At 44.9% G+C, this 23,689-nt stretch overlaps 1 long non-coding RNA gene across 1 annotated transcript; it reads left to right on the top strand.

The window, feature by feature from the left end:
- The first annotated feature begins 4,136 nt into the window (after positions 1 to 4,136).
- Positions 4,137 to 21,537, top strand: LOC115290150. The gene is made up of 2 exons (XR_003907992.1): positions 4,137 to 4,392; positions 21,328 to 21,537. It is a non-coding gene; the product is annotated as an uncharacterized LOC115290150 (long non-coding RNA).
- Positions 21,538 to 23,689: the final 2,152 nt, after the last annotated feature.

Raw genomic sequence — 23,689 nt, 5'->3', positions numbered from 1 at the left:
TCTAGGCTTCCCCAGGCACAGAGATGTCTTCTGACTGTGCCAGATGGCGCCCAGGGACAGATGGGCAGCAGGGGTGCTGGGCCAGAGGTGGCAGAGGGCTCCTAAGTCCTGGGAAACTGGCCGTCAAGTTTCAGAAATCAAATCTACCAAAGAATCAGGGAGCCACAATACAGCCCGTTTCTCGTCCAGGTTGGGAGGCTGTGCAGGAGGTGCAGATGGCATTTTCCAAGGGTGGACAGCCAGTGTCCTCGCTGCTCAGCTTGCCTCATGGGGACAGAGGGGAGTGTGGCTGCCTCTTCCACCTCGATGCCTGGCTCTGGTCTGTTCCATAGTAGGACTTGGAAGGGCACCTGGGTGGCTCAGTTTGTTAAGCATCTGACTCTTGATCTCAGGTCATGATCTCACGGTTTGTGGGATCGAGCCCCACATCCAGCTCTGCACTGACAGTGTGGAGCCTGCTTGGGATTCTTTCTCCTCTCTCTCTGCCCCTCCCCTGCTCACATATGTGCTCTCTTTCTCAAAATACATAAACAGATATTTTTAAAAAATAGTAGAACTTAGGTAGGGGAGCAGGTGCACACTGATAACTCGTGCTCCTCCTGTTCCCTGTAGAGGGAACTTGGCTGTTCGACCACTTCTGCTCCCTCCGTTTCTCCCCTCCCAGAATGGGGACGGGGTGACCTATCTGATTAGAACTTGAGAGCAACTCCTGAGAATGAGGGGCTCAGTTCCTCCATTCCCCTCACCAGTCTGGCTCAGAAACCATGTACCCTAGGTGTTACTAGGGCAAATTCCCTTATGGGAGCCTAGGAGGTTTCCAGAGCTGCGGCAGATGGCTCCAGTTGGGGCTCTGGAGCTGGATACTCATTTGACCCTCACTTCTGAGCCACAGACCACAACAGCTTTATCAGTAAGAAAGGGATGTTTTGATCTCCATCAGCCTGCCTCTGTTTTTCTCTTTCTATTGGTTCTCTATGAGCAGAAAAGAGCGGAATGCTTTGTATTCATTCTTTAATATTCCAATAACAACTTTGGAAAGCACACTTTAAAAAAGCTTGAAACCTTTGATGTCTGGCACTGTGGGTGGTTTGCAATGCGGGGGTGAGGGAGAGAGGATCAACGGGACTGGCTGATGGTGGATAAACGAGGGAACAGAAGTGAGACAGGTAAGGCACTGGGCACCCACTCCCCACAACCGCAGAAGTCACGGGACCTTGCCGACCTGGTCTTCTGGTTGAACTGCCTTTCCATTCGTCTCTGCCTCGCTGGACTGATTCTGAGAGACACTAACCAAAGGCTGCCTCCACCAACGGACATCGAACTGACATATCGAACATGTGGAGTTTGATCTGGTATGCTCATGAAGGGATATTCTTTTTCCTGACTGCTCCAGCAAACCTATTAGGTTCTTTCTCCTAACTCCCACCATTGGGTGAAATCCCACATAGACGCCAACATCTTTTGGTTATTCTGAGATAATAATTAAAAACTGTAAAATACGTCTTCTTTGCAATACACATGCGTCCAGGACTTATTCACAAGTAGGGGGAGGCTCTGCCATCCTCTGCACAGGTTGGTTTTAGCCTGGAAACATCTATGAGGTAAGGAGGGGAGGCATGCCTACTGCCTTCTGTGTTCCCTGCAGAGCCCAGCTCCCTTGGGAAAGCTGGGGAAGAGGAAAAGGAGAGATTGGGAAAGTTCTTGCTTGGTGGTCCTCGTGTGACCTGGCATTGGTCCCCTCTGCTCTCCTCTGGCCAGCAATCCTCAAAAGATTCTCCTGTGGAGCCCTGTAATGACAGCTTCTTGCCTTTTGCACTCTGGTCACCCTGCCCCTTCCAGAAAGCGCTCCTGGACCGGATCGTTTTTTGTGGTGATCCAAATGGACCCACCATCTAGGAATCCCATACCTTAGTCCTGCATTTAATCCTCTTACAGTTTGTGGCACAGGCTTGGTTGCCCTGGTATGGATGCAAGGGGTGGGACTGGCAGGGGCTTGGAGCTGGCAGTGGGCAGAAACCTTGTCCCCTTTCAGCCTGCAGCAACCTCTGCCACCTGGTCCTGCCGCCGTGCCACTGGCTGGCCACTCTTTTCTTCTGCTTTTCTTAGTCCTTTGCCCTGTCCTTGTATGGTCATATCATCTGTTCCCTTTTCATGGAATCTTGGCTTCTCGGTGGCACCAGTCTTTCTGGCTTGTTTTTGTGATTTTTTGGGGGGGAGGTCCAACTCCACCTCCCGCCTTCCACCTGCTATGTTAAGAGTGTCTGGGGCCACCTTGTGAAATGAATTGAGCAGCGTTTCCCTGTGCAATCTCCGCAGGTGAGGGCGTTGCCTGGGGCTTCAGGAAGAGCATCTGAGCTGATCTGTGACGTAAGAAGGGGTCTGCCAATAGGAGTCGAGGGTGGGGGGAGGGGCAGGGAGCTGCCCCAGAGAAACGCAGTCGCAGTCGGCGCGCCAGGAATCCATGGATGCCAGCAAACTGGTCCATTGCCTTAAGGTGAGACCAAACAGAGGGAGGACTTGGCCACCATCAAGTTCTAAAGCATCAAGGATTCTGGGCAAGACAGCAGTGCTGTGGGTATCAGCACCCTCCCAGTCCTGGGACCCATTTCCGCCCACCGCCTCGGAAAAGTTTCTATTTGGCTCAAAAAATAGTACTGTCCTGAAACACATTCCATCTTTCCTTATCAGCAGGCTCGTGCTGCCGGCAAAGGTAACACTATGTTTTTCTCTAAAAATGTGCAGAGTTATAGGCTGTGGAACAGATGTTTGAGGTTTACGACTGCCCCTGTTCAAGCCCGATTTCTTTTAAAATGACGTCTTTCAGGCGCCTTTTAATGTGCACTGGCCGCATTCGCTAGAGGCCTCCCTCTCTCCTTTAACACAGACTCAACCCCCCTTCCCATTGGCGAGGTGGTTCTAGGAACGCTTGGAGTTTTGTAAAGTCCTGGCCTTTGGTTGCGGCTGCAGTTGGGCCGGCTGCCCTTGGGGTGCGTGTGGAGAGAAATCCCCACAGCCTCGTGTTGATGTGTTTACCCCGATGAACTCCTTGTTTCTGGTACAAAGGCAATGTCTGTTCTTTCTCTCCTGGGTTGATTTCCTGCAACCAAATCAGGTTTGCTGGGCTTAGCATTACCTCCCCTTCCCTGCGAAAAAGAAAAGCAAGGACAGGTGGTTGCATAAAGGCCCCGGTGAGTACATCGGAAGCACCTGTGACAAACTCCATGTCAGTATTTTCTTTAAAGGAAAAGCGGGTCACAAGCGCAGGTCATTTGCCTCCGTTGCCCTAGCAGAGATGGCCCAGAGAGCAGCTGGCTTCTTCCTACATGCTGTGTCCCTAGGGCCACAGAATTGGGCAGGCCCTTGGCCAACTGGTTGCTAACAAGACATTTCAGTACTGCAAACAACATTGCTGCGTTTCTATTTCCACCCCAAGGAAAACAGCGATGATATTGCTAACACATTTCTAAATGCGAGCTATACCCCCTTGGCACCGAACTATTTTATGTGGATTATTTTGTTCAGTCCTCGCAACAGCCCTATGCAACACCGCTCTTATTTTCACGCAGAGATAAGGAAAGAGTGAATTTGTAATCGATTCAATTTATGGCTGTACTGACACCAAAGTCCATGAATTTTGAGTAAAACTCATCTCCTAAATGTTTCCTTTTTCTTCCCTGGGTGCTATTTAGCAAAAACAATTTATTCTACTTCACAATTCTTTTTTTTTTTAAGATTAAAAAAAAATCATCTCTACACCCGGAGTGAGGCTTGAACTCACAATTCGGAGATCAAGAGTCGTGTGCTCTGCCGAAGGCACCAGCCAGGCGCCCCTTTCACAATTCTATGGGCAGTTCTGCTCTCAGTGGTACTGGCCACATTCAGTGGGCGCTCCGTGGGGGCGCGTCAGTTTTCCTCCATAAGGTCCCTCTCTGCATGCAGTGTCTCTCCCTCCGGGGGAGTTCCACGAGGCCTCTGGCCAGCAGGACAGCCCAGACTTCTCATGACCTGGCCGCTGGGACCCCACAAAACTCCTCTAAGTAAGTGATGATCATGCCTCTGCTCTGTCACACTTGCTAAGGCCTCATTGGCCAAATCAAGTCACATGATCAAGCTAAGCTTTTTTTTTTTTTTTTAAAGTAGGAGGGGAAGTTACAAGAGGATGAATACCACCTGGTGTCCTTTACTGGGGAGGCCACAATGTAGCATTCTACCATGTCAGAAATAATAGTCACAGTAGCACTCTGTTACTTATGGAACACTTACGTGGGCCTGCCAATGTGATTGCTCTTGGTCACCATAGTAACACAACCTCTCAGCTTGGTATGTTTATCACCAGTGGATTGGAAAGGAAACAGCCTCAGAGACTCTAAGTGACCTGACAAGAAGACAAGAGTGAGTTTAAACACTGGTCCTTCTATCTCTAAGGTCCTAACACAAGACAGAGATGGGTGGTCTGTAGAAAATGAAGAAAAAAGGAGGTGGGGTGAATTGAACGTAACAATTGGCCTTGGAATTTGGAAGAAAAAAGAAGAGTCCTAGGTAGTGGCCTTCCATGCTGAGTGCTACCCTGTGTATGGGGCCTTCCTGTCCCCAGACTGCCTTTCTTACATGTGCAGTCATTCTTTCTAATTCTGGCACTTGGAATGGAGGACACAGTCAGTACGCAAGAGTGGGTATAATTAGGCTAATCAAAATGTGAAAGAATATAATGTAACTTTTCTTTTAATCCGCCTCTTGTTTCTAACCTTGGCAAAAAAGAGCCAGTCTTTCCTCTGGTCTGTGTTTTCCAAATGTTCTCCCTTCCCCTGCCCCCCAACAATTTGGGAAGCAGAGAGCTGGCGAAAGAACGGGGAGGTGGAGAAAGCTATGTACCCTGTAATAATGCAGATTTCAAAACATAGTTTAGATTTTTGGAAAATCCCTTCATGAGCATGAAAAGTGCAACGACTCATGTTCGGTTCCTTCTGCCAGCTGAAAACCACCATGACACTTGAGTGTGGTTGCAAATGTTCTCTGCCTCCCCACCAGCGCCCGGGGCTGCGCTCCAGGCGATGAACACCGTGTTTGGCCTGTCTGTCTCCAGCTGAGTGTATGAAGCGTGGGCATTGTTGGGGGAGCCTGGTTGCAAGGGCCCTACTTAGAAGCAAGGGAATCATGTGGAAAGATGAATGGAAACTTACATTAAAATATGATACCTCCAGAAATAATTTCTTGCAAGCAGTAAGAATTAATACATTGTGAAACAAACAGAACTTTCACTATTAACCTCAGGGAAGAAAAAATAGAAGGGGGTGGCTGGTTCAGTGGAAAATATCGCCTGTGATTTTTTTTTTCCTTTTCCATGCTGGATGGCACTAATTGATTGAAAGGCTTGGTTCTTTGGAAGGAGGTGGGGTGCCCTGAGGGCAAGGGATAAAATTAGACCGTGTGATTTTTGATGTATCCTGGGGAGGGTGTGTCTTTTATTTTCACCCCCATGGCCCGTTACTTCAATGTTGTTTCGGTCTTAGAGGTAATTTTTAATTTTAAGTAGATTGCTTGGCTTTTCTGCATGTAGACACTTGGAGGAAAAGCTGGTTTAAGGTCTGCCAAATCCCTGGCTGGGGGTCAGGGGTTGGGGGGGTTGTCCACAGATCTGACTGACATTTGCATGGCATTTCCCTTGTCCTCTCCCCCACCCTGCGCCCTAGTGGCAGTAGTTTAATGGTACAAAAATCCTGGAAAACAGCATTTCTTAACCGATTTCTTTCAAAGTGAAGCCCATAGAGAAAGGACTCATTTTATCTGAGCAAATAACAAATTCTTACAGAAGCTTGTAATCACTATCGACTCTCCCCGTCCAGTCCCCCAAAATAGACCTCATGGTGTGACATGAGGACAGCCAATGATTCATACATAAATGGGTTTATAATCCATTTTAGAAATAAGGCTGAGCCAGTAAAGTATAGGCCAGGAAAAATAAGGAAGAATGAATAGCCTTAAGGGCGCATCAGATACTTGGGCCAAGATAAAAGTATTTGGTATAACTTAAAATAGGTCTAGGGGGCCCTGGGTGGCCCAGTGGGTGAAGCATCCGATCCTGATTTCAGCTCAGTTCAGGAGCTCATGGCTCATGGGTTCAAGCCCCACATTGGGCTTCTGGAAGACAGCACAGAGTCCGCTTGGGATTCTCTCTCTCCCCCTCTCATGTGTGCTCGCTCTCTCTCAAAGTAAATAAACTTTTTAAAAAAGGAATTAAAAATAGGTCTATATTTATTTTTTGAAATATAATGGGCAATTAAAGTTTCCTCTGTTGAATAATTGCTTGAAAATAGTTTTGTGGCATCGATATGTAGGGATTGGATGCTTTGATCTCATCAGTGGTTCTGTGAAGAAAGCTTTTCATGGAATGTTGTTGACCGAAGACAAAACAGAGGCTGAGAGATTTCATCACTTTCCTCAGGTCACATGGGGTTGTGAGTGATACAGCCAGGACTTGAATTAGAATGTTACAGCCATAACGCTCATTCCATTCCCCTAAATTGCCGTGAACCTCACTCTACAAGACTTTGTAGCAACAGTAGGCATGGGTCCATTCATTTGCTATCCAGGTGGGGGAAAGACGTTTGGATCCAGAACTAGACTAGAGTCCCACCCGGTAGGACTTAGCTGAGCGATGTGAAGCACGTCACTAAAACTCTCCCAAGCCTCAATTTTGTCATTTGTAAAGTGGGGTGAGATCTTTATCTACAGGGTTATCGTGAAAACAAGGATCATGAATGTAAAAAGTTTTTGGAAGACGGTAAAGTGCTTTCCAAAGGCATACTCCTGTTATTTATCAAGTGCAGACTACATAGCCAGCAATGAGCCAGGAACTATAAGAAATTCGGAAGGCTTTTTAAATAGTCTGTCCTGACAACGGCTCCTTACTTCCCTGGTTCCCATCCATTCTAGAAGCTTCATGCCCTAGGCACATTGAGCTTTTTAGTTTTTCTTACCTAACTTGCTTTCCCTGTGCGTTTACACATCTCAGTCTTTCTGTCTAGCATGCCCTTCCTCTAGGAACTCTCACACATCCTGTGGAGGCCCGTTTCCAACTCTCCTGGGTAGAGTTAATTTTTCCTCTTCTGGGTTCCCATACATTGTGTTCACGTCTCTATTTAACACTTCCTGCAGTATAGCGTAATTCATCTGTTTATCTGTCTGCTTCTGCCCTTTCCTAAGCCACGAGCTCCTCAAGGCCAGGTGCTGCCATGTGTAGCAAGTGTGCCTGGGACATAGGAGATGCCCAGAGGCTTGCTGAATGAATCAGAGATGGAAGAATTACTGCCCTGCCCACAGATATATTACAGCCTAACTGAGGGACAAGACAGACAAGACACACGAGGAAGCACGCTGGACAATGGTGTTTACAGCCCCTTAGCAGGGCATAAATTCAGATGAATAGATTCCTGAAAGCCAGGTAACCAGGGAAATTTTCAGTCAGTGTGTGGAATTAATGACATGCAATGTGGAAGGGAACTGGTTTGGGAACCAGGCTGTGGTAGACACAGGATCTGCTCTAGGGCGGGGCTGTCAGCACCAGGAAAGGGTTTTACCTGAAGTCCCAGGGAGATTAGGGATGAGGAAGGGGTGATGAAGGGGAACAGGAAGGTGGATTGAGGACAACACCTGAAGACCACATGCCAACCAATGTCGGCGAGGTTGCCAAAATCCTGAAGAGTTTGAACCAAAGTGATGTTTCCGTTTTCGTGGAAGCAATGGGTGGATTCAAACCAGAGGCATTTTGTGTGAACCCTGGAATAGGTGTGAACCCTGGAATAAGTGTGAACCCTGGAATAGGGAGGCAAAGAGAAAAGCAAGGCGTAGGGACTACTGGAAGCATGAAAAGGGCTTCTGAGTGTCCAAAGACACAGATTTGGGGTCTGGGCCAGGTTTAACCAAATCTCTAAGGAATAGAGCTGGAGGGCAAGTCGGGGGAGGACAAAGCTGACATCCAGATGACAATATCAAAATGAATTGTTTTTCCAAAGCAAAGAATTGACCGTGAAGTGTTGTAAGGAATCGGTCATGTTAAAGCACAATGACGCGTCAATCTTCTTTATAGATATTCCTGTAGCCACTGACCCTTGGGCCCATAATCCATGACTGTCCATCCTCTGACCATGCTGATGGTAGAGGAAAACTTTTCACCTGTCTCTGGCTAAGTAAGGAAAAATGGCAATGGTGTGAGGCACTTAAAATATTCAATTCATTGAATTTCAAGAACTGTCTCTTCCAGGAAAGCATGTTCTTGTATACATTGTTTTAAATGTCCTTTCTTTTATAAATTAGTGGTTATTTGTAACTGCCCTTACACGGCAAACTTAAAATGTGTCAACTGTATGCCCATCTCCCGAATTTCTTGGAAAATTCACTGGTGTAGAAAATCCAGAAGCATAGGAACTACCTCTCTCGTGATTGAGTTTTAGTAGAATTTCAGTGAACCAAGGTGTCTCACGTGAATGGTAGGAAGGAGGCTTAACTTTCATCTCCTAAATTCACTACTCCTAGTGAAAGATGATGCCCTTTTGAGCCCCAACATCCATCACCTCCTCAAAGTAAAATTTGTGAGTGGAGGAATTGCCACAAGTCTCCTCTGAAGTCTGCACGTGAACGGGGTTTGGTCCTCTAATTAATATGCCATTCAACAGAGTAAATCCTGCACCTGGGAAAAACAAACCCTGGCATTGTGTTATTATAAAGCAGTGTTTATGTAATGATTACACATTTTTATTTAATCATGAAATGCACAACTGTTATTATGCCGCACAGTAATTGACCACAAACGGCATGCATCCCGTGTACATGGCTGTGATTCCTGCAATGTTCTTAACAGCTTTGTGGGTATACAACCCGTGAAGTCCCCTAGGGTCCCATGCTTAGGATGGTCTGCACTTGGTTTAATGCTCTGAGGTCACTGTCTTGAAATTGCTGATGATTTCTGAGGCAAGGGCCGCCCCCATTTCCCCCTTACACTGACTGGAAATTATGGATCCCTCCGGCACAGGCCTCTGCCTTATTCTTGACACTGAGCTCCTTTGGCTTTAAGTCTTCTAGAGGCTACCTAGTAGAGTGACAGGCACAATAACTGGGGCAGTTGGATTTTTTGCAGAAAGATTATCTTTGCAGAAAGATATGATGTCCCAAATGTCTCCCCATGGCTTAACACCCCCTCTGATTGAGACCATTGAGGTTAATGCAGACCAACCACCCTGGAAGGGTGAAGGGGGAGGATGGGGAACCCCCTCTTTGGTGCCTTCTCTGGTGTAACCCTTGGGCTGGAGGTAGGCTCTGCTGGGAGAAGAGCAAAGAGGGTAATTCGCAGGGGTCAGTGGCCAAGGAAGGGCCGTCAGCAGAAGAGAAGTATTCAGTGGGGTCAACTGTTGCTGTGAGATATCACTGTAACCTCCCTGGCTCTCCCTGACTCTTTTTTAACATCTTCAGTAGAGCTGCCATTGTGCCTTATGGTTTTGGGTAACTGGCTTTCTTTGGGGAACTCAAAAGAAGGGCCAAGTTGATTCAACAATGAATATTGTCCACGTGGGCTCAGGAACCAGAAGACAGACAGTGGGCAACTGGCTTCTGGGTGGCATGGCCTCAACGACAATTTCCGTTGTGCCACAGTCTTCCTGGTGAGGTGGCGAGAATGAGTGTGTATGGCCCTGAATTTGGGGGTGGGGCTATAGTGGGCACTCTGCACTTAGGAGCAAGTGACGCCCAGGTGAATCTATCAGTCTTGGTGATTGATTGTCTTTGCCCAGGCTCTTTATAAGATTTTTGCATTTCAGGTTAGAAGTTTTGCTTAACTCATATGGTAGACTTCTGACATCAATGGAAACAATAATTTTGTCATAGTTATGTTGTCGTTTTAATTCTTTTTCAGGTTTCTTTTCTTTTATTCTCTCTCTTATTCCTCCACAATACACAAAAGTACACTTCCAGCTTTATCATTGCTATGAGGTTAACCTAAGACAGAGGGTATGTCACCAGCCACAGGCCAGAACGCTGGGCAGGCAGGCGTGAAGGAAATATTTTGGCAACAGTAGAGCTTGGGAAGCCAATATTTTTTACCAGAACTTACAGTAAATATTTACAAACTCAGGCTCATGTGAGTGTTTAGATTTCTAGTGAAAAGCAATCTTACGGACTGATATTTACTTTAAATGTGTTCTCCTCTTTTCAGTAACCATGACTAATTCCTCTTTTCACAGAGGGTAGAGAGTAAGTTGGCTCTCAGTCTAGCAAAACACACACACACACCCCAAACAATTTATTCACATTCTGGTAGCCGGCACACAGAATGCAGGCATCAGAAGACAATGACCTGAGCTCATTATACCTATCCGTAGAGGAACTAAGTGAGCACTGTTGCTATCAGGTCTGAGTCACTGTTCCACTCAGTGTTACCTGGCATTTGCTAGGAAAGCAAAGAATCTGTAAACCCTGAATGTGTTGCAGCAAACGAACTAAGTCCAGTAAAGATACTTATTGAGTATTGTTGATGCTGTGAGAGATGTGAGGGTAATATGATGAGATTCTTGCCTTCAAGGGAATTATATTTGTAAAGAAAGCATGCCAACAATACGAAGTTAGGCAACCATAAAAGATGTGAATGACACTTGAAAAAAACCTCAAGACAGGTGGAGATGATTACTTTATACACGGAATGCATAGAGTTGTCTCCAAGGGACAATTGGGGTTGGCAGCAAAGGCAACCTTTCTGGAAGAGGTAGATTTGAGCTGAGTACTGAAAAAGGACATTCCAGGCCACAGATGGCATAAGGAGAATCACAGAGGTGGGGAAAGATCTGGTCCAGAAGAGCAGGACAAATAAGCCAATCTGGCTGAAATAGAGTTTCAGATGATGAATAATTAGAGATAGCTCTGGAAGTAGCCTGTGTATTGGACTTTAGAGGGCCTTGACCTTTGGGGTAGGAGACTCACGGTGGGTGCTCCATGAAAGCCTTGCTCTGAAATAGTAACCATCTCTAGAGGCGCCGGGGTAGCTCATCCGATTAAACATTTAACTCTTGATTTCAGCTCAGGTAATGATCTCATGGTTCATGAGTTCGAGTTGCACATCGGGCTCTGGGCTGACAGTGCAGAGCCTGCTTGGGATTCTCTGTCTGCCTCTCTCGCTGCCCTTCTGGTGCTTACTCTCTCTAAACAAACAAACAAACAAACAAACAAACACAAACATTTAAGAAAACCAAATAGTAATCTGTAGAATCCACATTTCCCTCAGGCCATCAGGACCTTCTTTCTCTTTCTGCTTTTCCCTTGAAGCCAAGAGTCCATTCCCCTGGTCCAAGTCTGACATGAGTCTAGGCATGGCAGGGTGAGTGTACAAGGCCATACAGGAACTCCTGAAAACTCATTACCCCAACTTGAACAGACCCAGTTTAGAAAATGGAGCCTCAGCATTGTGTGGAAACTCCTGCTGGTTCTCCTACTCACTGCCCCCAGAGCCACTCACCTGGTCCCTGACCCAGGAACCTGCAAAATAAGATTGGGAATTTGCTCGAAGGACAGCATCGCATAAAGCTTCAGTGCAATCCCTGAGCGAGGCTTAGGAATGCAGACCTGATAATGCATTATTGTAAGACACTGAAAAGCATAGAGTTTGTGGTGATGTCTTCAGAGTTAAGTAACTCTGGAAAGTAATTATGAAGCAGGAGAATGATTACACAAACTGCAGACTAAACATTTAAGCCCTGTGTGTGGGGCCAGCTGACAAGGGGAGGTAATTAATAGGCAGTTAGTTACACTATGGAAGATTCCAGAAAATAGAGTTTTGTCATTTGAAATTCACAGTCTCTGACAGAGGAATATTAGTAAGATGAATGTTAGTTGGATCAAGTGATCTTGAGAGGAAGGACATTCTCCAATCACTTTTGGAAAGAATCCCTGGCGGTGTTTGGTTTCCTCTGACCCTTTGTGAAAGACTGTTCTCCCTGAGTGTTACGGTTGGCGAGCGTGTGGGTGAAGGAGAGATGTCTCAAGCGGTGGGTACAGCTGTATAAGCAAGCCTCTGGGAGGATTAGACACTTGTTAGTTTTTATGAAGTTAGGTGTCTGGTCTCTGTTTCTTTCCCTTCCGGAGGCTTTTCCTGGTAGAAAGTTACAAGGGCGCCTCACAGAAAAGCCCAGGCTGGCAGCGTCCGCTAGGGAGCCCGCAGACTACGGCTGGCCTTGACCATGGCTGGCTTACTTTCTGGGTCAGGGGCTGCTCTGGTGGCGATAGGCGTCGGCCGAATAGGACCCTCCGACCTCTGCTCCCCTTCTCCTGCCCCAGACGCACCGATTATTAGAAGATGTGGTGGGAATCCCTTATTTTTAGAAAACCGTAAAGCTGACTTTTTGCACCTCTGACTTCTTTTTCTCCTGTATCCTTCTGGGACCCTTTCCTCCATACCAGCCCATCCTCACTGCTGACAGACATATTTGTCCTACTCCCCAAACGTCCAGTTTAATCCTGTTTTGCAATACCATCAGTGTTTTCTTTTACTGTATGTACCCCACCTTCCAAAATGATCCCCAGCCCCACCTCTTCAGAATATCCCATTACCTAGGGGCTGATCCCAGAAGAAGCAATCAGATTGATTAATTCACACTAAGGTGTGAATGATTGATGATGCTCTGGGGAGTTGGAAAATTAATTTTCTTATTCACTTTTTTTGAGAGAGAAAGAGAGAGAGAGAGGGAATGAGTTGAGGAGGGGCAGAGAGAGAGGGGAGGGGATCCAAAACAGGCTCTGTGCTGATAGTGGAGAGCCCAATGCAGGGCTCGAACTCACAAACTGTGAGATCATTATCTGAGCTGAAATAGGATGCTTAACTGACTGAGCCACCCTGTCCTCCCTCACACCATAAAAGATTTTTAAAGCCAAGTGGTTAAGAATATTTTTTATTGGGGCACCTGGGTGGCTCAGTCAGTTAAGCGTCCGGCTTTGGCTCAGGTCATGATCTCATAGTTCCTGGGTTCGAGCCCCGCATAAGACTCTGTGCTGACAGCTAGCTCAGAGCCGGGAGCTTACTTCAGATTCTGTATCTCCCTCTCTCTCTCTCTCTCTCTCTGACCCTCCCCTGCTCGTACTCTCTTTGTCTCTCAAAAATAAATAAAAAACATTAAAAAAAAAAAGAGAATATTTTTTTATCTATCCTTTCACATATCTTTTTCATCCCTGCAGAGCGGATAATCTTACTATCTCAATTTTACAGAAGGGGATACTGAGGCTCAAAAATCTCCATCTACTTAAAATAAGTAATCTAGGCAAGGCTTGAATCCAGATCTCTGGCTCCAAGCGGCCATGTTCCTTCCTTCACACTCTGCTGCCTGAACAACAAATGAAAATGTATTTTGATTATTAATCCTTCTTAACTTTCAGGATGACTAATAGGTTAATCTCTATAGATCGGCAGTGGAAGGGGGTGCAATGGGCCAAATCGTATCTCCCTCAGATTCATATGTTAAAGCCCTACCCTCCAACTTGTTGGTACTTAGAGGTGGGGCCTTTGGGAGGTAAACAGTTTTAGAGGAGATAGTGAGGGTGGGGTGCGCAGGGCAGAATTAGTGCCCTTTTAGGAAGAGCTATCCGAGAGCTTGCTCTCTCTCGCCCTCTCTCCCTGCCGTCTGAAGGCACAGCGAGAAAGCAAGCCCCAAAGAGCGTCTCATTAGAGCCCAATGCTGCTGGTGCGCTAATCTCAGATTTCCAGCCTCCACAACTATGGAAAAATAAATTTCTGCTGTTCAAGTTACGCAGTCAGTCGTATTTTGTTAGGGCAGCCCAAGCTGACCGAAGAGGAGGGCCCAGGCGTTATGGGCACCATTGTGCCAACATGTAGCCATGTACCCATATCTGCTACCTACCAAATGTCCACATGACAAAGCTCAAGAAGCCAGGCAAGAACTAGGAAGAACATAAAAAGCAAAAAACTTAAAAAAGCCTGAGAATGCTCCTTCTTTACCCCTGATTGGGCACAGTGTTCCCCATTGTATTCGTTATAAAAACTAAATGCAGAAACCATGGCCTGTCATTCCAAGTGACTCTCTTCTCGACCTAGTTGGTTCCATCTGGTCCCCCGGATGAAGGAGGTGCCTCCAAATGAGCTTTATTCTTTGGAAGTTACTTTCAAGGGTGCCAAAGTCACACAGCTAGCGATGGGCAATGGGAAAGTTTCCCTTGGGATGAGCCAAATGGGGATGATTCACATCACCCAAGGGTGATATCATCACAGTCCTAGATCAGCTGAAACGTGCTTCGGCAAAGGGGGAATTCATTGTCTCTCATGACCAAATCAGGAGAACACAGGATTATGGCAAGGCTTTAGGGGTGCCCTGCCCCCCCTGCTGTTTGCTTTTCAGTGATTCCATTCTTTCTGACAATTGTCCTCCAAGCAGCTGGAAGTGAGACCAGCAGAAGCAGCTCACTGCTTGGATCCCGGGCTCCCCTCCAAAACCAGCTGGCATCCATGGTAGCTATTTCAAACCGCATGAGTAGAATGGAGGAAGGAAGCATCCCCCAAAGTTAAGAAATGCTCTTCATAAAAGAAGGGAAGAAAGGGGCAGTGTAGGTTTAAATAGATGATCCTATAAATGGCCATGGAAATCACAAATAAATGATAATAAGGCTGATTATGTATGCATTACATGTGCTCTTCCTCCGTCCCTTCCTTTCTCTCTTCCTTCCCTCCCTCTTTCTTTTCTCCTTTCAATCTTCCTTGCTTCCTTCACTCCCTCCTTTCTTCTCTTCTCTCCTTTCTTTCCTTCCTTTTCTTTCTCTTTCCTTCTTTCCTCCTTTCTTTCCTCTTTCTTTCCTTCCTTCCTTCTTTCCTTCATTCCTCTTTCTTTTCTTTTCTTCTCTCTCATTGACCATTAATGACTGAACTCAGTATCCTCTCTAGCCCCTACCCTCTCCCTGGAGGTCTGGGTGGGACTGAAAGTTCCAGCCCTCTAATCAATGGTGGTTTCTCAGACCACCAGCCTCCGTCCTTAGGTGTGGCTCCCTGAATAATTTCATTAATATAACAGCAGATATCTTTATTGCTCTCATCACTTAGGAAATTCTAAGGGGTTTAGGAGCTGGAAGCCAGGAACTAGGAACAAAGATCAAGTATATAAGAAATTTATTATCATTTGAGTATAATTGACACACAATGTTACAGTAGTTATATTAGTTTTCAATGTACAACATAATGATTCAATGAGTTTATACATTATGCTATGTTCACCCTGGTATAGCTACCATCTGTCAGTCTGTCAATTTAACAGTATCCCAGTATCATTGACTATATTCCCTGTGCTGTGTTTTTATTCTGTGACCTATTCATTCAATAACTGGAAGCCTGTATCTCTCACTCCCCTTCACCCATTTTGCCCCACCCCTACCCCCTCCTCTCTTGCAATAGTCAGTTCTCTGTGTTTATAGGTCAGATTCTGCTTTCTGTTTATACATTTGTTGTTCTTGGTGTTGCTATTTAGTTTCCACTTGTGAGTGAAATTATATGGTATTTGTCTTTCTCATTCTGACTTATTTTACTTAGCATAATACCCTCTGTGTCTCTCCATGTTATCTCAAAGGCATGATTTCATCCCTTTTTGATGGCTGCATTATATATATATCCACATCTTCCTCCATTTGTCTATCAGTGGACACTTAGTTTACTTCCATATGTTAGCTATTATAAATAATGCTGCAGTGAACACAGGAGTGTATGTATCTTTTTAAATTAGTGTTTTGTTTTCTTTGGGTAAATACCCAATAGTAGAATTATTGGATCATATGGAACTTCTATTTTTAATTTTTTGAGGAACCTCCATACTGTTTTCCACAGTGGCTGGACCAATTTACAAAGGGTTCAATTTTCTCCACATCCTTTCCAATACTTGTTATCTCTTCTCTCTTTGATTTTAGCCATTCTAACAGGTATAAGATGATATTTCATTGAGGTTTTGATTTGCATTTCCCTGATGGTTCTTGATGTTGAGCATCTTTTCATGTGTCTGTTGGCCAACTGTAGGTCTTCTTTGAAAAATATCTACTCTAGTCCTCTATTTTTTAATTGGATTCTTTGTGGGTTTTTTGGTGTTCAGTTGTTTAAGTTCTTTATCTATTTTGGATATTAACCCCTTATCTGACATATATTGTGCAAATATGTTCTTCCATTTAGTAGATTGCCATTTTGTTTTTGTTGATACATTACATGTGTTTGTGAATTGTAGATTTCAAGGAAAAATTTAATTTGTAGTATCTAAAATTTTCACTATTTTATATTACCAAAATAGAAATATGACAAAATTTTATTTTAGGTATGTAATCAAACCACACGTAAGAGATTCCAGGTCATTTTTTACAATTGTTGCAGGATAGTTAGGGTACAATGTTATACTAATTTCATGTGTGCAGCATCGTAATTTGACGACTCTATACATTAGTCAGTGCCCACATGGTAAGTGGAGTCACCATTGGTCACCATACAATGTTATTACAGTGTTATTGACTATATTCCCTGTGTCGTACTCTTCATCTCTGTGACATTTATTTTATAACTGGAATTTTGTGTCTCTTAATCCACTTCACCTATTTCACCCTCCCCCCAACCACCTCTCCTCTGGCAACCAATTGGTTCTCTGTATTTAAAAGTCTGGTTTTTAATTTGTTTGTTTTGTTTTTTAAATTCCATATATAAATGAAATCATATGATACCAGCTCATTTTGACTCACACATTTCGAAGACAATGACAGTTTTCAGAAGTGAAATAACTCTAAAGCCTTTTAAAAAATAATTGTAATGAGGAAGAATTCAAATGATTAAGTAGAAAGTCACCTATTATTTTCCCCCAAGCATATAAAATGTAGCTGTAAAATAATGAGACCAAAAAAAAGTGGCAGGCAAAACTAGAATCTTACACTAACAAGTTTAGAATGTAGGTCTTTTGTTGATATAATAATCACAGTTAATATTTATTGAATGTTTATTAAGTGTGGATAACTTTTATAAAACTTTTATTGGCAGTCTCTGAATTAATACTCAGAGCAAGCACTTAGCAAACTGAGCCCTGTGTGCCAAGTCCAGCCCACTGTCTGTATGGAGTATTTTTTTTCCTATTTTATTTTTTTCACATTTATTCATTATTGAGAGACAAAACATGAACGGGGGAGGGACAGAAAGAGAAGGAGACACAGAATCCAAAGCAGGCTCCAGGCTCTGAGCTAGCTGTCAGCACAGTTCGTGGCCCAAACCCACAAACTGTGAGATTATGACCTGAGCTGAAGTCGGACGCTCAACTGACTGAGCCACCCAGGCGCCCCTGTTTGTATGGAGTTTTACTGAGACACAGCAATGCCCTTCACTTAGCATGGTGTCTGGTTACTTCCGTGCTAGAGAAAAGCAGTTTCGACGGACAGTATATGGACTGTCTAAGGAATTTATAACCTTGTTCCTTCTAGAACAAGTTAGCTGATCCTTGCAACACAATCCTATGCAGTAAATACCATTATCCCCACTTGACCCCCAAGGCACACACTGGTATTGACAGGGTGTTGAGTCAAACCCAAGTATGTCTGAATATGAAGTCTATAATCTTTTTTAGATATTTCTGTAGCAGAGAGCACAGGTCTTAAAGTCAGACTGGGTTCAAATGAGACTCCACTACTTAGAAACTGCATATTGGATATGTTGCTTAACTGCCCTGTGTCTTAGATTTCTCCAAACTCTTCCAGTTGTTAATAGATGTCGCTGGTCATCTCTGAGATCAGCACAGCCCTTGTACCCCAGCGTGTGTGTCCCAGGCCCTGTACCTCAGGGCCTCCATGCTTTGGATGCCTTCCTCAACATTTTTGAAGTTCCCCTCAGGTACTGGGAACAACTAGGATGGCTGTTATCTGGGCAGGATCCTAGGATCAGTATCTTTGTGGATTCTTGCCCTGATTTCTTCCCCTTTCGGGTATTCTTTGATGTCTGTCCCTCATCCACTATGTGGAATCAACCAGATGCCCCAAAGAGCTTCAGGATTCATATATATGGGATCATTCTGGGGCCCCTGGCCTGGCCCGGATTCCAGGAGAGTGCTCTGACAAGTGATTGCTCCCAGGATAGCCTAGTCTCTCTTTGATGAGACTTCATGAGCTTGAGCTACCGTACAAGTGTAGACACACTGACTTTGATGACTCTCAGGTAGGAGACACAAGTTCAGGGTACTGGGGTACCCGTAGCACACTGCCAACATTTGGGCTGCCACACGTTGGGTCCATGTGTGAACTCTCACCCCTCGTGTGGTCCGTAGCACCCCAGGACACTAAATGTGGCATCATGCATCCTTTATCCTGCTCATCTCTCATCCTAGGTGTCAGGATGGTCAAACTGCCACCCTGGGCAGTCCTCCAGTGGTGGCTAGGTCATTCTCATTCAACAGCTTTCAAGCCGTTGCTCTTCAATGGCAGCAGATCCTTGTGACTAATACCCTCTCTAGGTGCCAGTCAATGTATTGACCCTGAAATCCAGGTTAAGCCACTTTGGTGAGAAACAGACATTCTTTGCACAAAAGGGACCACTCTTCTTTGTCTACCCATAAGCCCCCTTCCCCCGCAACTGTTGGTGGAAGGCAGAGGTGTGGTCAGCATGAAGGAAATCACATTCTAGGAATTCAGCAATTACCCACAGGAGTTCAAGAGAAGATAAGGTTAGAAAAATGTGCTTATTCTGTAAAATTTCAAACAGTGAATTTCACATGATGAGAAAGTAACTAGCATTCCCATTTCCCTTCACACTCCGGGTAAGACGGCCTTTGTGGTCATCATTTGCAAAGCCATTAAGAGTCTTTGAGAGTCACCGGAAACTGGGATTTGTGAGTGGCAGGTTGGATGGTGTATCCTGAATGATGTTAATCAGCATTATTTTTTTTTCATAATATTTTATTGTCAAATTGTTTTCCATACAACACCCAGTGCTCTTCCCCTCAAGTGCCCTCCACCATCACCACCACCTGTCTTCCCCCCTCCCCCCTCCCCCCCAACCCTCAGTTCATTCTCAGCATTCAATAATCTCTCAAGTTCTGCATCCCTCTCTCTCCCCAACTCTCTAATCAGCATTAAATAAAGGGTATTGGTGAAATGCAGAGGCAAGAAGATCTGTGTTGTTTCATATAAACATATTCCAAAGAACCATAGAGTGAGTGATAACAATGTCATTATCCTTTCCTCCCAGTGGGAAAGGTGAAATTAGCACATCTAACGATAGAGAGCACAAACAGAATTCTGGCACCTCGAGGAAGTGCAGGCAATATGAATCATCTTCAGTATGCTGACTGGACAAGAAACAACTATGAATATTAATCCACCCATGATTCTAAATCTCCATCGATAAATCCTTATGCCTCACATAGGTCCACCAACTTGTAAAACATTTTAAAAATCAGGGGTGCCTAGGGGGCTCAGTCATCTGACTCTTGATTTCTGCTGAGGTCACAATCCCATGATTCTTTGAACAATGGAGCCCCCCCCCCCAGTTAGGATTCTCTCTCTCCCTCTCTCTCTGTGTGCCTCCCCTGCTCACGTGCACGGGGCTCTCTTTCTCTCAAAATTAAAAAAAAAAAAAAAAAACCAGATTGTTTGTATAGACAAGGGCCCTGAAAAAAAAAAAAAAAAAAGATTTGCCTAGAGCACATACTCTAGGGACAATCCTGCTTGGGGTCACCTTCTTTTCTTTCCAAATGAGTCACTCTGAATTTCATTTGTAGTTTCTCCTATATTTTTTCACGTTTGTGCTTTCCTGTACATTTTCTGCTCATTTCGGTTGCTCTTGTTTCCTTTGCAAAAACCAACCCAGGCTTTGTAATACTGTGTATCCCTTGACTTCTTTTCAAGGAGACAATTTGCCACCCTTTCTCTCTGTCTCTTTGATCATCTGCCTTCGCCTGTCGGCCATTTTCTTTCTCTCTGTCACACATCCGCACACGCGCACACACACACTCTTCCCCTACATGCCACATCACGCAGGTACACACACAACTAATGAACATAACGCTTTGATGTTTTGGCAGCACGTCTCCATGGGATGTGTTCTTGCTTTAGGAACTGTGAAACTTATGAAATCAAGGGCTTGCATGTGAGACAGGTTAGAGAGTCTGGGATGACTCCCCCCTCATTCTCAGCTCTGGCATCAGGACAGTGAGGTCTTATATAGCGTGCAAAGAATGTCAAGATGCCAGGATGGCACACAAGTGGGAATTCTTGTAGATGCCCTATTGTGTGCTCCAGTCGGTGGTTAGAACGTGGCTCTTTAAATCTTTACTTGCTGTGGATCAAGTGTCCCGTGACTTGTGACAGCTGCAGTGTTGGATGAGATCAGGGCGCTATGTGTAATTCATGGCTATGTGTCTACATTTTCACGATAGAAACTAAAATAAAACTATTGAAGTAAAATCACTTTTTATGGCATGTAAAATATTTGGATAGCCTAAGATCCAATTCGTGCTTTCTACCAAGAGATAAGACAATCCATTTTCACACGTTGTTCCTCTTTGTTATTACAGATAATGTATACGTCTTTATTCCTGGCACTCTCTGGCTGTCCTAGAAACAGCCGATGCCACCAATTAGGACATAAAATCAGTGGTTGCTGACTGTCTGTCCTATTATGTGTTCATGCATCGGCAGGAAAGGGCACTTGAAATGCATTTGCTTCAGCACATTTAGATAATGTACGGGAAAGGTGACAGCTTTTTTTTCTTTTTTGCCAACTTGCACATTAGTGTCTCTTAAGTGGCAGATTAAAAATTTCATAAAGCACTAGCGCTGATTAAAAATGTTTGTTTAGGCTTGTTCAGGATTGTAAGTGCCCACAGGCTCCAAATCACATTCTTGTCCTTCTTTAAACCAACAACATCTTAAAAGCTTTCTGTAATGGCTCTCTCTTATTGGAGCAAGCAATAATAAATTTCTCCAGGGCTATATTCTTTTATAAGGTAGATAACAATAATGTATACATATGGAGAAACAAACCAGATCCATGGAAGTATTTTTAAGTCTATATAGATTTTTAAAAGTTTCGGTCCTGTTAGTCTGTATCTCCTTTGAATATGTTAGAGACCCGCATCATACCTGGTTTTCTTTTTCTCAAAAATTCTTCTTCAGAATTTATGACATGGCTCTCATCTAGTTAAGGCTCTTGAGGTGTCTTAACTTCTGGTGGACTTTATAGCTTGTGGACTAATAAAAAGATTTCTTTGGTGAGCATTAGTTTTAGTGTCTACTTTTTATCCATTTAGTCATTCTTTTTCCTCCATTGTTTCCTTCACTGAACCGCAGGTCCTGTGCCTGGCTGGGGTCAAGTCTGAGAACGGTGTTGTCTCATCAGGCTAGACTGGGCTGTCATATCGTGGAAGACCTGCACAAGGGGGACTAAGCAAGGTGTGATCGGCCAAAAAGGAGAGAACAGATGACCGTCAGTTTCCCATGCAGGCATTCCAGAGAAGGTGTCAGTGGGTTGGGAATAAAGGAAGAGCTCCTGTCAAGGCACAGAGGCTGAAAAGTTGGGTATTTGGGGCAGTCAGTAATCGTCTGTGTGGCAGAACTCAGGGGTATAAATGAGGTTGGTTAGTCACACCTACAAAGAGAAGGTAGGCAACGTCCTAAAGCCTCAAATCCTGTCCTATTCCTTGTTACCAGTGCCCTGAAAGGGAGATGTGGTTACCAGCTAAGGCTTTAGCCCTCACACTTTATGTGGGTCCCTATCCTGGCCCACCCCCCACCCCTGGGATAAGCCTTGGGTGACATATAAGGACCCCCTGCCTCCTCTAAGCTCAAGACCAGAAGCAGGTGAGAGGGCATCCCTGGCTCCTTTCTCCTGGACTTGACCTAGTTCGTGCATGGCATTTTAAGAGAGGGAAGAAAGACAATGCTGCTCTATAGTCATAAGGAGACCCGAGACCCATTTATCCCACCAGCAGCTAGGAAGGGAGAAGAGAGACGTGATCTAAATTTTAAGAAAGTTGAACTTTAATGGAAGTAGTTCTAAATGAAGTACCCACCCAGAAGATAGGATGTTTATCTTCTAAACTTAACCCTGAACAAGCGTAGACCCAATTTTTACTCCCTTAGATATGGATTAGGGTGTTGGGAAGGGTGGTAAGCATTAGACTTGATTCATGAAATTTGGATTTTATGTCCAGGTTCTGCTGCTAAACCAGTGAGTTCGTGGAGAGCTTTCCATGACTGCTTGGGAGTTTAGGCTTTTATAGTAAGAGGGAGTCTCTGAAGGTTGTTAACTTGGAACTTTATGGGTTTAGATATTCATTTGGAGAAATCTAAAGTATTTTTAATCTTTTCTTTAATGTTTATTTTTGAGAGAGAGAGAGAGAGAGAGAGAGAGAGAGAATGAGCAGGGGAGGACCAGAGAGGCAGGACAGAGGATCTGAAGTAGATTCTGCACTGACAGTAGACAGCCCAGTATGGGGCTGTGAGATCATGACCTGAGCCAAAGTCGGACGCTCAACCAACTGAGCCACCCAGGTGCCTGTAAAATACTTTTAAAATATTGAAATATTGAAAACTCACCACCAGCAAAATAATACAAACACATGGGCAGGGGTCAAAGTGAAGACAAGGTAATAATTTGGAAGCTGTTGCTATAATAGAAGCAAGGGATGATGAGGAACTGAGAAAAGTTAGTGCCTGTGGGAATGGAGAACAGAGGTTGGATGTAAGAAATATCAAGGGGGTGAAGGAGAAGGTTGTGGGGAGGGAGGAGTCAATTCCCACGTTTTTGTCTTGAGCAGCTGGCTGGCTGGTGATTGTCATTCACTAGAATAGGAAAAGGGGAGGGAAGCATATTTTTGGTGATGTTGAGCTCAGTTTGGAATACAGTAAATTCAGGGTTCCTGTAGGACAAACAAGTGGTGCTTTGCAGTGTTCAGTTGGGTATTCAGGTATGTAGCGCAAGAGTTGAGTCCAGGCAGGAGATAGACAGCTGGGAGTCATCAATAAGTAGCTGGTAGTTGAGGCTTTGCCACAAACAGAGGGACACAGAGAAGGACAAGGATGACCCCTGGGTGCACAGTACTGACACCATTACCGACCGCTCTATCACAGACACTAACTCAGGAAACACACATGTGAGTCCCAACTGCCAGGGCCACCTGCTCCTCCCAGGGATATTCCAAGAGGGCTGGACACAGAGGAAGCCCGGCTTCCAGCTGGGCTTGCCAACACTATTGCCGAACAAACTCAGATAAACTCAGTCGCAAGAGAAGACAATAACTCAAGAGATGAGGGTTTGGAAGAGAGAAAGGGAGAAATTTATTTCAGGTGCTGGCAGCCCTGGGAGGTGGCAGGTGCAGGCTTTAACCACCAACCTCTCCACCCACAAGATGGTCACTAGAGTTTTATAGGAGAGGCTGGTTTTGAGGGGGTGGGGTATGCGCAGTAGAGCAGGCAGAGAGCTCATGGTCTGGAGTAAGTGTTCAACCTGTGACCATGGACAGACAAGGGGATGTGTGGGGTGTGGTCTTCTAGGCATTCAGCTGCAATCAGCTTTTCTGGTCTGGCAGATGGAATGGTCTGGTCATTGTAAAACATCCGTGCCACTGTGGGGGGCCATGTGTTACCAGGGTGTTGGGGAATTGAACCCACAGCACCTGGGGTGGTAGGTGGGGCTTGCCTCAGCTGTAAC

Source organism: Suricata suricatta, chromosome 4 (assembly GCF_006229205.1).
Source record: "Suricata suricatta isolate VVHF042 chromosome 4, meerkat_22Aug2017_6uvM2_HiC, whole genome shotgun sequence".
NCBI lineage: Eukaryota > Metazoa > Chordata > Mammalia > Carnivora > Herpestidae > Suricata > Suricata suricatta.
Note: the sequence above shows the minus strand (reverse complement) of the source record. Positions and strands in the feature narration are given on the sequence as shown.